We start from the raw sequence: 17,359 nt of genomic DNA on the forward strand, positions 1-17,359 counted from the left end.
CCTGGACTTGCTGGTAACAAGTAATTACTGCTTCGCCACCCTGCCTCCCTCAGTTGCTTTCTCTCCACCTTAATTATTTTTTCAGTCCAATAGTTTTAGCAAAGTATAGACCGTCTTTTCTGGACATTATCGCTCTTTTCTGTTGGCTTATCTGCACGGCTTTGAGTTACAGGAAGTGATCTGGAATCTGTTCACTTCCCCTGGGGCACTTTGCTTTGGAGCACTCAGCTCCCTAGAGGCTCGGTTATGGTCTTCCCTTTGCACATCCAAGCTCCCAGACTACTAAATATACTCATGGGCTGCGTGTATTTTTTCTTATGGGAATATTTACTTTTAGAAAGTAAATAAGTAGTTTTTTTGTTTATCGTAAGACATACTTTATGGAGTACATTTCTAAATCTCTGAAATAGGGGTGCACCTTAAAATCTAGGGTGCCTACAGTTGTTTTTGACTAGGCAACCGTGGTGTCATCGTTTTCACTTCCTACTAGGATGAACTGGGTCGTAACTATGCATATGAACACAGTCAGTACTCCCCTTGTTGAATTAATTGCTATTTAAAATGCATTGAAAAATTACATGACATTTCAGTATTAAAAGGAGAGCTTCTCTTTACTCAAAATAACATGGGGACAGAAGGCAATGAAGCAAATGTCCACTGTTGAGAAAATCACCACAACCTCCTATTTTCCTGCAAAGCAACCAAGTGCTTTATAGGATCAAAGAAAGGGGGACATTCATGAGTATATGAAGCTGTGTTACATTCTGCAGAATTGCCTGACATCCGCTGGGCCACATGAAGTCAGGAGAAACTACCAAGATCTGCGGTAAGAGGTTTGTGTAAACAATTCATGCCTCATACACAATTTTCTTTCGCGGATTGTGCCGTATTTACTTGGCAGAGCTTTTGTCTTTCTTGGTGGTTCATAAAATAATAGTGGGTCTAGCAATTGATGTCTTAAATTTCAAGAAACAGAGTCTTGCAAATGATATTAATGAGTGTTGCCAACTATCATGCAATTAAAATCTAATTAAAACAACCTGAATTTAATCAGGTATATTTTTTAAATGTCAATATTCAGAAACCTCTTAGCCTGCATATACCGATATCATCAGGTGGCTCACAAAATACAGATTAACATCAGGGTTGCTTAATTAACTGGTCTTACCCTAGCTTAAATAGAAATAATTTTTAATTCATCTTAAATCTGTTAAACTAAACTCAGTCTTTCTTTCCTGAGGTAAAAAAGGCCAGAATGCTCTTGATTAAGTCTGTGTCAAACTTTTGCGGATTGCGTCTTGTTTTTAATTTTGCTTTTCATCTTTTTTTCAAGAAAGACTTTTAACCACCTTTAAGCCACCTGAAGAAAGGCTTAGTTAGATTACTTTTCTGAGAAACCATAGTCAACCCCAGCTTCATCAGAAAAAGAAAGATCATTTCCCATCACTGGCTTTTTTGCATGTCCATGACTACGTATCTCAAATAAATATAAAGGAGGTGGGTTTCTACCCTCACTGTTGGCTTGTCTTTATTGAAAAGACTTCATTGCTTCATCCTTCCGTTAGCCATTTGTCCCCTTGCCAATTATAATACAATTGTCTGGGGCGGGGGGGAGAAAGAAAAACCAAATTAGTGGTGAAAATCTAACAACTTATTCATATTTAAGTGAAGCGTGAGTTTTAAAAATTATATAATTTACTGGTTTTGCAAAAAGAACAGTAATATTGAACCCTCTCTTATGCCCTTTATCTAACTCAAGAGAAATCCCAAATTCACACCCTGTTTGGCCCCCAGATCGCTGTGCTGCGAGCTGCAGGGTGAGCGTGGAGCGGCGCCCGGCTGGCCGGGTCCCGCGTCAGCGCTGCCAGGTGAGGGAGGACGCGCCCTGCCCTTGCCGGCACAGACACGGGGGCACGAGGTCCTGTGGGTGGACATGGGCCCTGGCAATGCAGCGGCATCCCATGCCCAGCTCGTTTCCCTGCATCTCACTGTCGGGAGCACCCTGCAGGAAGCGGTGTCTGATGGAATCCCAGCCTGCAGGACCAGCGATGCAGAAGGACGAAGGCGAGCCCCCCCGAAGCATCGTTTGAACGGAGAAAAAGGCAGCATTTCAACGTCAGCGTCTTCGCTATGAAAATAATGGGACAAGGACAGTCTCTCCCGGACTCAGGTACTTCACTTCCAACAAACGCTTTGTCGAGGGAGATCATTTGCTCGGCTTCATTTCCTTAACAAAATCCCAAGATTGAAGAAAACTGGGACTCTCCGCAGACATGCTGCTTTCTGAAACATGGGCACTTTACACCCACTTCAGAATGAAGGCAAGTCTCGAAATATTCTTTATTTTCTCCACCGTCTGAAAGCAATAAATCAAAGATTTGTCCAGCACGTTGAAAATATTATTTTTAAGTTTTCTTGGTTAGCTTTTATGGAGTAAGCTGAATGATCAGCTGGCCCTTTGGATTAAGAGTGCCTTCGTGATAAAATCTGGCCAGAGCATGGGACAACGCTCCAACCAACTGCGCCACACTGGCCAGGCCTGGCATTACTTTTAACTGGATGTCCTAACTTTATATTCAAATACTGTGAGCATGGTAAGTGGCTATCAAGGAGGACTCACATTTTTGGTTGATAGAGTCCACTAAATCCAAAATTATACAGCAGTTGAAGCTGGGCTTATTTTTGCTCCTTGAGCAAGACATAAACTTGTATAAGGCCTGTCTTTTCTTGATTTGGCCTGTGGGAAACCTGTGGGAAGCACGGGTCAGTAATGGTAGGATTAAAGGCACATAGTTCTTAATGGGAGGGCTTGTTATTGGCCTGAGGGGCCAGCTCCCCCGGACTGGACCCGTCAGTGAGGTAGACAAGGTAGACAGGACTCATAGCATCCTGCATCTCGGATCCTCTCTGTTAGTTTCCATAATTTAGCATTGATTGGACATAAGGATGTATAGGCTTTGCGGGGGGTTTATTAATCATCACAGTTCTTTGAGCTCTTTTGGTATGAAGTAAAATACATTAATTTAGTTATTTCGTATCTATTTCTGAAGTCAAACACTGCAAGGCTAATAGTCACTTGTCATTTAAAATATGTGCGGCCAATTGCATCCCGTTTGGCATAATTTGACGTATTTGAAAATGCTATCCATTTTTTGCTTTCACGTAAAGTACTCACTGAATTCACCCAAAATAGAATTGGTAAGATAAGGGGAAAACTCGAAGAATAAAAAAGAAGTCATGTAAGAAGAACTGAGTTGAACAAAATATTGTGAACACACTGATTTTCTTGAATGAAAAATGCATTTTTAAGAGAAGACTCAGAAACATTCTGTCGAGCTGATTAAAATTTCTAACAGAGCTGCCAGGTTTCCCTCTTTCACACAAAGTGAACACTGGTGAAAGGGGCCATCAGATAGTAATTTAAACATTAGGACTGCCCACTATTTGTCAATACCTAAATGAGTGCTCCCACCTCTTGTTCTTATCAAAAATGCTACAGTACATATGACACTCTTAGTTCTGATTCTGTCCACAAAATGCATTTTATTGACAGGTGTATTTGGAAACCTATGAGTATATTATAAATTTCAAAATATCAGGGTGGTGGTGTTTTACATTATAAATTACTACATTTCACAGAAATGAGAATTTAAAAATCACTAACATTTACAGAGTTTATCATGTGAAATTATATACATTACCACCCACTGTCATAATAACTGCAAAGAAAGGGTTTTTAGCCAAATTTTACTGACAATATATAGTTTGGTGTAAAGAGTGTGGGGTTTGTATTGTCACAGAAACTGAGTTCATATCCTAGCTCTTCTCTCTACCTGCGATGTTGGGCAAATGGTATAATGCCCCCCTCACTTGCCTCATTCATAAAATGGAATAAATAGTACTTATTTCTGGGATTTATTATAAGAATCAAATTAGAAATGCACTGGCACATAGTAAGCGCTCAATGTATCTTAGCTTGTATTACTTAAGTGGTAAATAGAAATTCCAGGAATCAGATCTAGACCTATACAACTTCAAAACGAAAGTCACATTTTCTACTCTCTTATGCTGGTCACAAATCATCACAGAGGGATATTTCAAATACATTTCTATGTGCAATGAGTGATACACAAATTCACTATGCTTTGGGCCTAAGTTCACAGAAAATAGAAGATTTTCTATATACAGTTAGTGTTTTGTTATTAGATTATTTTTAAAAATATGTCTTATAGCCCAAAGGATTACAGATGGCTTACCATTTGCAATGTTAAATAAACCCGGGATAGCCTTTGGCTGGGCACCTGAAAAATGTTATGTTGATTTCATTTGAGAGCAAAACTTATCAGATAAAATTATAAAGTGATACATTATTAAAATAATAATAGTGAAATATAGCTTTTTTAAGGTTCGTAATTTTTGTATGACATTATGGCTTTTCTATACATTGTCACAACTGAACCTCCAAACAAAACTCATGAGGTAGTGCGTGCACTTTTCCCAGTTTGCAGGAGAGCAGTGGAGGCTTGAAAAAGTCCAGGAACCTAACTAAGTGGCAAAGCCGGGATATGAGTCCAAAGGAGCCTGATACCTAACACGAGTTTTTTGTGGGGGGGGGTTTTGGTATTTCCAGACAGCGTTTGTTCTGCTAATGTATTTTAATATTCATCACAATGTCCCTTTAACAGGTTTAACTAAGGAATGTTTTATAGGTTGTTAAGTCAGGGTCCAGAACAAAACCTACTTCTTAACCTTTAAATCAAGAGTGAATTTAATGAGACATTTGAATTCAGGCACAAGAAGCCATTTATGGGGACTAATAGCTCTGGATAGAACCAGACATGAATATGTTGAGATGCTCATCCCTAGAATTATCCTGAGGGGAGAAGCGATAAATTACCTATAAAGCTTTCCAAAGAGAACTATCTTAGAGTCAAGGGCTGTTTTTCCTGAGCTGCTCTGGCCTCCCAACATCAGGGTCCTTCCCCCAGGTGCTCCAGGCTTCTCGGTTACACATCGTGGAGCTGCGAAAGGCCAGCCGCCGTGGGCTGCAGACGCTCCAGCAGGTCAGCCGCCTTCCTTAGGACTTCTGGGGAGTTTCTCCTCGCTGGCTGAGAAGGGTGACGGAGCAACTTCCAGCCTGCGTGTGGGGCAAAGGCAATCTAGTAACCTCCCCTTATCTCTCAGGCTACCTGACGCCTGAGCTCCCAAGGTAAGCAGCCACTTTGCAGCCCTGTCATTTACGACCACTGGCCAAAATGCCTGTCCTTCAACTCACCAAACACCGTCACAGAGGTAACCAATTGCCTCATGATATTCAGAGCAAAGAACTCTTTCCAGTCCTCTTATGGCTGATCCTTTATGTACTATTTGATATTGCTGCCCATTCAACCCTTCCTGAAAGTTTGTCTCTATTTCCTCACGGTCCTCTGTAATAATAAAGCTCTTAGAACCGTATTTAACACTCCACATGGTTTATTAAATTTTAGATATGCTTATTATTACCTCCTTCATCAATTTTACCTGTGGCCATACCTCCCTGCCTTGTCCCCCATATATTCAGCCAGCCGGAATGGGTATAGAGGACCATCCGCAGATTCTCAACCATTCCATGATGTTTCATAGCTCTGGTTTTCTATCCCTGGTATTTGGCTACCTTTCTCTCTTCATTAATCTCCCAGTTTTTAAAACTTAGGTCATGCACAGCTTCCCTTTAAAAAGTCATTTCTGACCATTCTATGTAAAATTAAATACTCCCTTCTTTATATCTTTGCTTAACCATATGGGTATTTTAGTTTTAGCTCTTAGAGAGCTTTATGGCACTTATTTTTACTCATCCCTTCCATAACTAGACTGTGAATTCATTAACTTCTCATGGACCAACTATAAACTCTATTTAGTGAGGTTAAATTTCTCTATCTTCCCTACCTCCAGCCCCAGTTCTACTCTCTGATGTAATCATAACAGATTCATGTGTATGCTACCAGAAGTTTTCTATATATATGCAATTATATTTATAATATTTAGATTTCTGTAATCATTTACAAACTTGAAAGTATACAAATTGGCCTGAAGCTTACTTTTTAATATATTTAACATCATTGTCCCATAACAATACATTGTTTTAAATAACTCTGTGATGTTCTATTATATGCATATACCTAAACTTATTTAAACAGAGGGGATATAGCTTACTCATCCTGTGAACTTTAAATTTAGTGTGGTGCTTGGTATACAGAGCACACATAACAAACGTTAGGGGAATTATTAGATGCCATTATCCAAAAAGAAACACATGCCTTTTCCACTTCCAAAAGAGGTGGGCTTTTGCTTGAACAAATCATAGCAATTTACCACTGGTTCTTTCTATACTCTGACTTCCAACTCCTGACTTTTTCTAGAACATAATTTTGGGCTGAATAACCATGACTTTATCTAATTAACCCTCATTTTTTTTTTTTCTTTACGAAGAGTACCATCTGGACAAAAACAGAATGCGTGATTCAGATATTGATCTTCAGGATGACTTGGTTCCAGTCCTGGTGCCTCCTCAGTGCTATACCTCTGAATTAGGATGTGGCCGCAGCAGCCAGCAACAGTGTTCTGATCCACATTTGTTCTATCTGATTTGTGGCTCTAGTTAAGGAAAGGAAGATTTGATTTGGTGGTTATCTTAGCTCATGGTTGCCATAACAAAATACCACAGGCTTAAACAACAGAAATTTATTTTCTCACAGTTGAGAGAGAGAAAGAGAGAGACTAAACCATATTTAATGTCTCCATGTTGGGTTAAGTGCCCCTTTTCAGTGATTCCATAGTACTCAGTGCTTATATCTTTCAAAGCATTTATTTAATTATTCCTTGATAATGGATTTAATTTTTCATTCTCCTTGACTCGCTCCAAGTTACTTTGCCAAAATAGGGGTTTAGTCTTGAGTGAGTCTGTCTCCCTATGGTTTAATCTATATACCCCATGGTTTAGAGATTGGAAGGCAACCACGTACTGTGGGTGGGAGTGGATGGGGAATATTTCTGCCTCTGTTGTCAAATACAGTAACCTTCAGTCACATGTAACTACTGGGCACTTGAAATGTGGTTACTGTACTTGAGAGATTGGAATTTTATTTTAATATACTTCAACTTAAGTTTAAAACTGAAGCAGTGTAAAATATTTTCAATGAAGCACAATCTTATTTTCACAGAACTTTACTTAAAATGTGAATATTTGGCGTTCGCATAGAGATGTGCTATAAGTGTAAAATGCACACCAGATTTCCAGATTCAGTATAAAAACACTATTGATGATATAAGTATATTAATAATTTTATAGGCACTATATGTTGAAGTGGTAATTTTTGATACATTAGATTAAATAAAATATATGATTAAAATTAATTTCACCTTTTTAAAATGTGGCCACACCACCACACATCTATTGGACTGGCAAACGAGCAAACAAAAACTGACCATACCAAGTGCTCAGGACAATGCCAAGCAACTGAAAGGCTCATGCGTGGCTGGGGAGAATGTAATGCAGTGCAGCCATTTCAGGAAATAGCTTGACAATTTCTTATAAAGTTCAGCACAACACTTTCTTTATTGTCCACCAATCCTGCCTCTAGGTATTTACTTAAGAAAACTGAAAACTTATGTTCACGTCAAAACCTGTATAAGAACGACTATAGCAACTTTATTCATAATCGCCCAACTCGAAAGAAACTAGATGTCCATTAGCAGGCAGATAACTGTGATGCCTCCATACAATGGAGTAAAAAGGAAGGAACCTCTGACACTCATCACAACACCCATGAATCTCAAATACATGATACTAAGTGAAAGTAGCCGTACTCAAAAAACTAGATGTTGTGATTGACAGCAAGAGAGAATGTTTAGAACATGCACAACTATGGGGGGAGAAGGTACATTCATGGTTGCCTAGGGCTGGGGTGGGAGACTGGGGGGAAATGGAAAATGACTGCTAACTGATATTAGGTTTCTTTTGGGGGCAATGACAATGTTTTATAATTGATTGTGTGATTGTTGCACAACTCTGTAAATATACTAAAAATCATTGAGTTGTACACTTTAAATGAGTGAATTGTATAATATGTCAGTTAGATATCAAAAAAGCTGAGAAAAAATTCATAAAATAGTGAATAAAAGTGAATTATTAACGTGAAGGTGGCTGGTAGAAAATTTAACATTACAAATGTAAAAAAATAAAAAATAAAAGTACATATTTGGTTGCATTATTTTTCTATTGGACATAGGTTGCTTAACATTTAATTGGCACTAGAGTGGAATAGACTATGAGCAGAGTGCAGTGGTGTCACCTGACATTTGTTTCTGACTTTCTGGGAGGCCTTGATAACATCACTTACTCTTCTCTCATCAGTGCTCTTCCCTGTACTTTAGAGAATGTGATTCCACTGGAGTCCAGAAATGCCACATGGAATAAGTAATGGAATTGTCAATATGGCATTTGTATTTTCCTTTTAAAATGCCATATTGACAATTCCATTACTTATTTTTCAGCTACGTGCAAATAAGAGTTAAAACACCAAACAATCACAATATTTTCCATTAAACACAACTTTGGGCAGACTAACATTTTAAACAGTATGAGACAGCTTAAAATGCTGAATTTCTAATGAAGCGAGACAGATTTAAAAATCATATTATTTAATTATTTAGATTTTAGCAGATTAAATAACACAAACTATATCACAAAACTGAGGAAAACTAAGCCAGCTAAATAATTTATTTAAGACACTGTTGAATATGATCATTGTAACCACCATTAATTCAGAATTTCTCTGTTCTAGGTAGATGGTTCACACAGTATTTAAGTTAGTACTCACAGCATCCTTTGGGAAAGGTCCCAGGCTTAGAGAACTAAACATGGTCAAGGACTCACTGACTAGGTGGTGTGACAGTACATTACACCCACATCTCTCATTGTGCAGGACTTGAGCTCTTAATTCATTATTGGTGAAGACCATAGGAGTCCAAACAACAGGCAATGGGACATGATCCTAGAAGTCAAATTGTCATCAGGAAGTTTAAAAGTAGGCAGAAAAAATTCACTGAAGATGGGCCAAGACCCATGTAAAGAAATTCCGGCCCTGGCCAGGTGGCTGAGTCCGTTGGAGTGTTGTCCCAGGCACCAAAAGTTTGTGGTTTTGATTCCCAGTCAGGGCCCATACCTAGGTTTCAAGTTCAATCCCCAGTCCAAGTGCATATGGGAGGCAACCAATCAGTGTTTCTCACATCTATGTTTTTCTCTCTCTCCCTTCTTCTTTCTCTGTAATCGATACAAATATAATCCTCCGGTGAAGATTTTTTTTAAAATTCTGGAAGCAAGAGGTAGGCAGAGGACTAGAGAGGCAGGTAGCCTACTTCAGGGGTCTGGAAGTAAGTCACAAGGACCCAACCAAAGTAGCCAGGTTTCAGAGACACAAAGTTCTGTCTGAAGGGGTTGAGAAGAGGGTATAAAAGATTTCCATTTTTAAAGAAATGTAAGTATAGACAACTCTTCCAAAGCAACAAGGTGCATTCTTGAAAACCTAACCTCAAAATAAATGTCAAAAACAATTTTTCCATAAGAGATGATAGTGAAAGACTTTGTTACATAATTTCTGAGGTACTAGGAATGTTCATTGCCTAAGGAGCAACTAATGTGACTCATCTAGACCTGATCCACCCCAGGGGAGTCATTAACACACATTAGATTCAATTACTCTCCTATTACTCGACTTCCTGTCAGAGTCAAATCACACACACACACACACACACACACCCCATCTAAGAAAGATGTCCCTACTTCTTTACCTTTGATTCGCTCAATATGGATGTCACCACACCATTATATCCAAACTGTTCTCTCTGTAGTCGCCAGTGATTTTCTTATTGACAAATCCAATGGAGGTTTCTTTCTCTTTCTCTTATTTAACCTTTCAACAACAGTCAGCATGATTGACTAGTAGTCTTTTGCTTTCATACCTTCTCTCTTGGCTTCCTAACATCACAAAATCCCAATAACAAATCTCTCCCCTTTCTGGCCACTCCTTGTCAATTTATTTGGCTGCTCATTCTTCCTGCAGCAAACTCTCTTTGTAGGGGGTACTCAAGAGGTGATTCCTGCTCTTTTCTCTATCCGTACACTTGTTTTAGATGATCTCATTTATATCTGTGACTTCAAATAACTTTTAAATGCTAACGATGTCTATATTTTGATCTGTGGTTTATACCTCACTCTGAGCTCCGGACCCATTATATCAATTGGCCCACATGCATCTCAGTCTACGGACATCCTTCAAAGCCTTGTGCCTTCATCAGCTTGGACTGCCATGACAAAATACCACAGACATTTATTTCTCATAGTTTCAGAGGCTAGAAGTCCACAATCAAGGTTCAGTCAATTTGGTTTCTAAGGAGACCTCTCTTCCTGGCTTGCAGAGGCCACCTACCTGTTGTGTCCTCACATAGCAAAGAGAGAGAGAACTTTGGTCTCTCTTCCTAGCCCTGTTGCATTAAGGGTCTCCCTTATGACCTCATTTGACTTATAACACATCCTCACAAGGCCTCATCTTTAAATACAGTCATATTGGGGGTTAGGGCTTTAACATATAAATTTGGGGAAACACAATTCAGTTCATAGCACCTTCTCTCTTCAAGCTTTCCACTCTCAGCAAATGGCACTATAATGCACCCAACTGCTTAAACCCAAATCATGGTTTTTTCTCCTGTTAGGCTCATAAACATTAGAACTTGATGGTAGATTGGGTCCATCTCCTTGAGGTGTCTCGAATCAATCCACTTCCCTTATTTCCATTGTCTCCACTGCAACTTAAAGCATTTGACTGCACTTTCATTCTTGACCTTACATATTCCATGCCATCATTATTTTTAAAAATATATCTTTATTGATTTCAGAGAGAGGAAGGGAGAGGGAGAGAGAGAAATAGAAACATCAATGATTGGTTGGCTGCCTCCTGCATGCCCCTTACTGGGGATTGAGCCTGAAACCCCGGGTATGTGCCCTGACTGGGAATCAAACCTCGATCTCCTGGATCATAGGTCAGTGCTCAACTGCTGAGCCACGCTGGCAGGGTTCCATTATTATTTTTAACATTAAAGAGGTCATGTCATCCCTGGCTCAGAACATATGAATTGTTTTCCAGTTGTACTTAGGATCAAGCTCCAAAATGTTAACTTGGAGTTTGAACCTAGGTTATTGTGCACTTCAAACTTTCAGCTTCTGCAAATTAAAGCCAACAAAATATGTCATATGAAAAAAGGGAAATCTAATTTTTTAATTACATTGTTGACTTTTCCTCCCCTCCCTTGAATTCATGAGGAAAAGTGGCTTGTGTTCCTGGAAATGTATCAGGTATGCCTTTTGTAAATCTCTAGCAGTAAGCTACAGGTCAGAATATGTAATTTTTGCAAAAACTACTTTAAAGTGATAAAAAAAAACAACAAAAAAAACCCTAACATTTGCTCTTTTCAAAAAGAGAAAATAAATTAAATGTTCTAAATTTGGTTTTAAAAAACTAGCTAAAAGATGAGATCAACACTATAAAAAACAGAGCAACCAAACATTGATTAAGATTTTGGGTATTTCCTTGACTCTTAAAATATATTCTGAAAAGCTCGGTAGAACCTGAAGATATCATGTTTTGGAAATTTGGGCATTTTCCGGCAAAACCCAAATGCATTCTTATTGTTATTAATGTAATATATAAGCAACTCTCCACTTTAGATTTGGGGAGAAGAATGTTGAACAGAAACATGCTAGAAACGTATAAACCTTCATGGTGGGAATGGACGTAATTCAGTCTCAAGGCTTTTGAGTAAAGAAAATTATGGATTTTAGAGACATTATCCAGTTTTTTGTTGTTCTTATTTTTGTTTTAATATGCCTTTATTGATTTCAGAGAGAGGAAGGGAGAGGGAGAGAGAGAGAAACATCAATGATGAGAGAGTCACTGATCGGCTGCCTCCTGCACGCCCCCGACTGGGGATGGAGCCCACAACCCGGGCATGTGCCCTGACCGGGAATCGAACCGCGATCTCCTGGATCCTAGTTGACGCTCAACCTCTGAGCCATGCCAGCAGGGCGAGACATCATCCAGTTTTTAAAAATCCATTTCCGTTGCAGGAGATTGAAAACTACTGTGGTTTCAACATTGCTATTTGAAAGTTGTTTATCTGTTTCTTATTGACCAGGAAGACAAGGGAAGAGCCAGCACTTCATGCATTTATACACAGGTCCATCCAAGATATAATAATTTAAATAATTTGTATATACTCTTTATTTTAGGAGCACTCACTCGGTCCACTGCTTTTTCTAGAGTGTACCCCATTCGTAGCCCCTGTTGTAGGAAGGACTCCTCACCACCAGCTGTCTTGGCTAATGTCAAAGGCAAACACAAGAACCAGTATGCAGACTGGGTTGAACTAATCGATTTTTCTCAAGAGAAGTTGCACTTGGAGCCACAGGGCTATTGTTTAGATAACAGTGAACAACTGAGTTGAAATATCAGGGCAAGTAGAGGAATGTGGAACCACGTGAAGTTAAAGAAGAGAAAAAAAGAAAGAAGCAGAAATGACAAAGAATGATCGTGTCACAACAGACACGATCTCTGTTCTATTGTCTCTCCCCTCGTGTCTTGTCTCTCATTAATAATCCTTAAGTGCCTATGAGGTTGCCTATTTTAGCCTAAAACTAACTTCCCCTTAACTTAAGCAGGCTTACACGGGCTTTTGTTCCTCATAACCAGACCCTGATTTTACAAAAGGGTTTATGGCTGAAGTTAACTACTTCTCCCCTCCCAAAACCGCAGTGCTCTAAATCACAGTTAAAACATATTGAAATGAATTCACAAGAGCCTGTGCGCAAAAATCTCCTGCTGACGTCAATGGGAGCTTATTCTGAGGGCCTAAGAATTAGGTGAGTATTAATAAATTTTGCTGAGCTATTTCAATCTGATCTGAAAGCTTTCGCTTTTTCCTTCGTGAGAGGGGGCTGGAAAAGAGGAGAATGTGACTATGTGGGAGCACTTTGATGTGCCCAGAGTCTTACTTGGAGATTTTGTTTAGGAAGTTCAAGTTAGAAGAAACTTAACATAGGTTTTTACCCCTGGTTATGCTCTGGCTCTCTCTCCCTTTCTAACACCTTTGTAGTATTCTCCTCCTGAATGATTTCAGTTTTCACTGAGTATCAGAAAAACTTCTGAAATTACATTTAGATTTAAAAGCAGGTGGCATTGCAGATGTTAAATATTTAATCATGAAGTCTGAGGGTCTTGGTGTACTTGGTCTTTTTTCATTGTTTCTCTCAAGAAATCAGTTTGTTTTTGGCAGGGTGGGTGTAAGCACTCAAAGTGATTAATTTCAGTGGGACCATTAAATTAGGCAAAATCTTTTAGATGTGGAAAACAGAAAAAAGCTTCTAAAAAAAAACAAAAAAAAACTATGGCTTTGAAAGTGCATAATGTTTTTTAAAACCATATACATATGAGTAGGCCATTCTTCGTTTATCAGTTGGGAATTCTTATTGCATAGACTAAAATTCATCATTGTAAAGACATATTTTTCTAATGTTTCAGACATATGCTCATAATTTATTGTCCAAATTAGGCCATTTTGGACATGAAAGGGTACTATTAAAAATGACACTGGGAAAACAGGTTAAACCAGTAAGTCTCACAAATAAGGCCCCAGATGGCACCATTTTCTCCTAAAAGTTCAAAATCTTTGAAAATAATTTTCTCCTAGCTTTCTAAACAAAATAATAGAAATATCTTATACTTAGTTCACACAAATGACTTTAATAAAATTTCCCTTACTATAAACAAATCGAAATTCAACTTCTTTGAGCTTTTAAGTTAGTTTTGATTCCATTTCATATTTTCTACAAGTTACAAGGCCTTCCTAATTACTGTATGATATTTGATTATGTTTTATTGTGAAATATTATAGACACATAGAAAAGTACATAAATGTTTATTGAAGTTATTATTTAAAAAACACCTATATAACAATCTCCCTGGTAAAGACATGAATTACTGCTATTACCCTGGAGCCCACCACAAACATTTCCCAACAAAAATACCTTGTTACCCCCGAAGGAAACCAGTAAGAAAACCACTTACTCAATTTTTTTAAAGTTTGAATCCTGAAGTATGAATTCCTAAGCCATAGTCTTTTAGTCTTGTCAATTTTATTTGAAACTTATGTAGACAAAGTCATATTGAGTGTGTCTTTTGTTTGTATGAGTCTGGTTTCTTCTGTTCAGTATCAAGTTTTAAAGAATCATCCATACCATGTGTAGATGTGCTTGTTCCCTGTTACTGTGGAATGTTGTATCATTGTCTGAACGTGCTACAGATTGATTTTTCATTGTATTGTTAGTAGATATTGGGTTGCTTCTAGATTTTGGACATTAAAAATAATATGGCTAAGAAACATTCTTATACATGTCTCCTGATGCATAAAAATGTGAAATTTTTTGTAAGAAACATGCTGAGGAAAGAAATTGTTGGATAGGGTATGCATAGCCTTACCTTTAGCAGTTAATACTTAAGAGTTTTCCAAGTGATTCTATCCAATACTTTCCCACACTTGTATTATCAGCACCACCCAAGAACTTGTTAGAAATACAAATTCTCAGGCCCCTCTCCAAAACAGATGAATCAGAAACTTTGAGGGCGGGCCCCAGCAATTTTTGTTCTAACTAATCATCTACATTATCCTGATATAAACTCAAGAGCAGTAGTTCCTAAACTCACTGCACAGTGGAATTATTCTGGAATATTAAACAAACAAACAAACAACCCCACCAATGCCTTGCTCCCTTCCTCCATTTATTCTAATTTAATTCGAATGGGGCATAACCTAAGCATTAGCACTGAGAGAGTGGTTCTCAATCTCAGTTGTTAAATTAAACCATCCTGAGATTTTAAAAAAGAAAATCACACAAAAAACTGCCCCCAACAAAGATTTTCATATAATTGTTTTTGACAGATGAAAAGCTTAGGCATTGATCTTTGTTTTGCGGTTTAGTTTTGTTGCATTTAAAATAGCTCCCTTGGTAGTTTTAATATGCAGTCACGATACATACCACACTTAGAGCAGAATGATAGCATTATAAATGCCCCAGTCTTTTCATTTATCTCTCTCTTCACTCCTTTCCCATCACCCACTATCACTTTCTTCAAATCAATTAAGCTCAATTAGGAAAAAATAACCACTCACAAGTGACTTGATTCAACAAACTATACAAATGCATGAACAATGGATAGAATTTAGACTTAGAGTCCTAAAGTTCTTTCTTATTTCATACTGAATTATCTAAAATGAATCTTTAATTGGCAGAATTTCTGATAGAATAAAAAACTGAAAAAGAGAATAATTTGGAGCAGAAAGAGCTATTCAGCATTTCTTAAATCACTTGGAATGTATTCCATTTGAGAATGTGATAACCTCCTTTTTTTTAGTGTCCGATTCTAATTTATTTTGTAGGTTGGTAGAGACTATTATACCTTTCAGTCATCCATTTCTCATTGAAAGATGTCCCTATCACCCTTAAAATGGCATTTGATGGGAAAGTTGGATAATTTTGTAAAGTACTTTGGGCATCTTAGTAGAAAAAGAATCATCAATTCAGCCTATTCCAAGAAGGGACAAGGGTACCAACCTTCTACCACTTAAATCCAAAGTAATTGTTTTTAAAAAGAGTTAGAAATAAAATTAACCAGGCCAAATTTTTAGAAAAGCCAAAAAAGTGTTTAGTATTTAACTTATTATTCAAATTGGCTCCTAAATTCAAAATAATTTATCCTATTTCTGACTACTCCATGATCTATAGGTTTGAAGCTACTGATATAAACAGTTCAGTTTTCAGCATGTTTGTCCCAACAACCTTGATGAGTTCTGTTACCTTACAGTAATTTTACATTGTAGCAAATAGTGAAAATGAATTCAATAATTTTTAAAAGGCTTTTTTACAGGCCCCCATAACTTAATCAACACCTATTTGCAGGATAGAACACTCAAGATTCTCAGTTAAAATCATGTTTTTCATAACTCTGGGGTGATCTCATAGTGAGGGCTGATTTACAGAAGCAGGATCACAGTCTCCTCTCTGAGTCCTGCTTCAGAGTTTTGGTAAGAACCAGATTTCTCCTCTTTGTTGATACGAAAACGCAGGAACACAAAAAAATGTTAGCGAATTGAATATAACAATATATACAAACAATTATATACTCTGATCAAGTGGGATTTACCCCAGGTATGCCAGGCTGGTTCAACATTCAAATATCAATGAATATAATCCTTCACATCAACAGACTAAAAAAGGAAAGTCACATGAGCCTATCAATAGATGCAGAAAAAGCATTTGACAAAATGCAACATCCCTTCCTGAAAAAAACTCTGAGGACACTAGGAATAGAGAGGAACTTCCTCAACTTGGTAAAAAATATCTATATAAAACCTATAGTTATTATATTTAATGATGTAAACTCAAAGCTTTCCCACTAAGATCAGGTACAGGCAGAGATGTCTCCTCTCCCCACTCATTTTCAACACCATATTAGAATTTGTAACTAATGCAATAACACTAGAAAAGGAAATACATTTATAAATATTGGAAAGGAAGAAATAAAACTGTCTCTGTTCACAGATGGCATGATCATCTATGTAGAAAATTAAAAAGAATAAATGAAAAACCTGGAAATAATATATAGCAAGGTTGCATGATACAAGGTTAATATACAAAAGTCAATCACTGTCCTATGTACCAGCAAAGATTAAGTGGAATTTGAAATTAAAAACACAATACCATTTACATAATCACCTCCCCCCAAAAGAATTGAATACCTAGGTATAAATCTAACAAAATAGAAACAAGATTTATACAATAAGAAAACTATAAAACTTTGATAAAAGAAATCAAAAGAAAACTAAATAAAAAGAGAGATATTCCATGGTCCTGGATAAGAAGACTAAATATTGTCAAGATGTCACTTTTTCCCAACTGGACCTATAGATTCAATGTAATACCAATCAAAATTTCGGAAAGTTATTTTGTGGCTATTGACAAACTGAATTTAAAGTTTGTATGGAAAGGCAAAAGACCCCAAATAGTCAACACAATATCGAAGGAGAAAATAAAAGTTGGAGGATTCACTTGACCAAACTTCAAGATTTACTATAAAGCTACAATAATCAAGCCAGTGTGTTGTTGGTGAAAAACTAGACAAATAGATCAGTGGAACAGAATATAGAGCTTAGAAATACAAGGTGGGGTAAAAGTAGGTTTATAGTGGTGAATATGTGAAACACAGAGTTTGTT

The sequence above is a fragment of the Miniopterus schreibersii genome, assembly GCF_964146895.1.
Source record: "Miniopterus schreibersii genome assembly, chromosome: 12".
Lineage (NCBI taxonomy): Eukaryota > Metazoa > Chordata > Mammalia > Chiroptera > Miniopteridae > Miniopterus > Miniopterus schreibersii.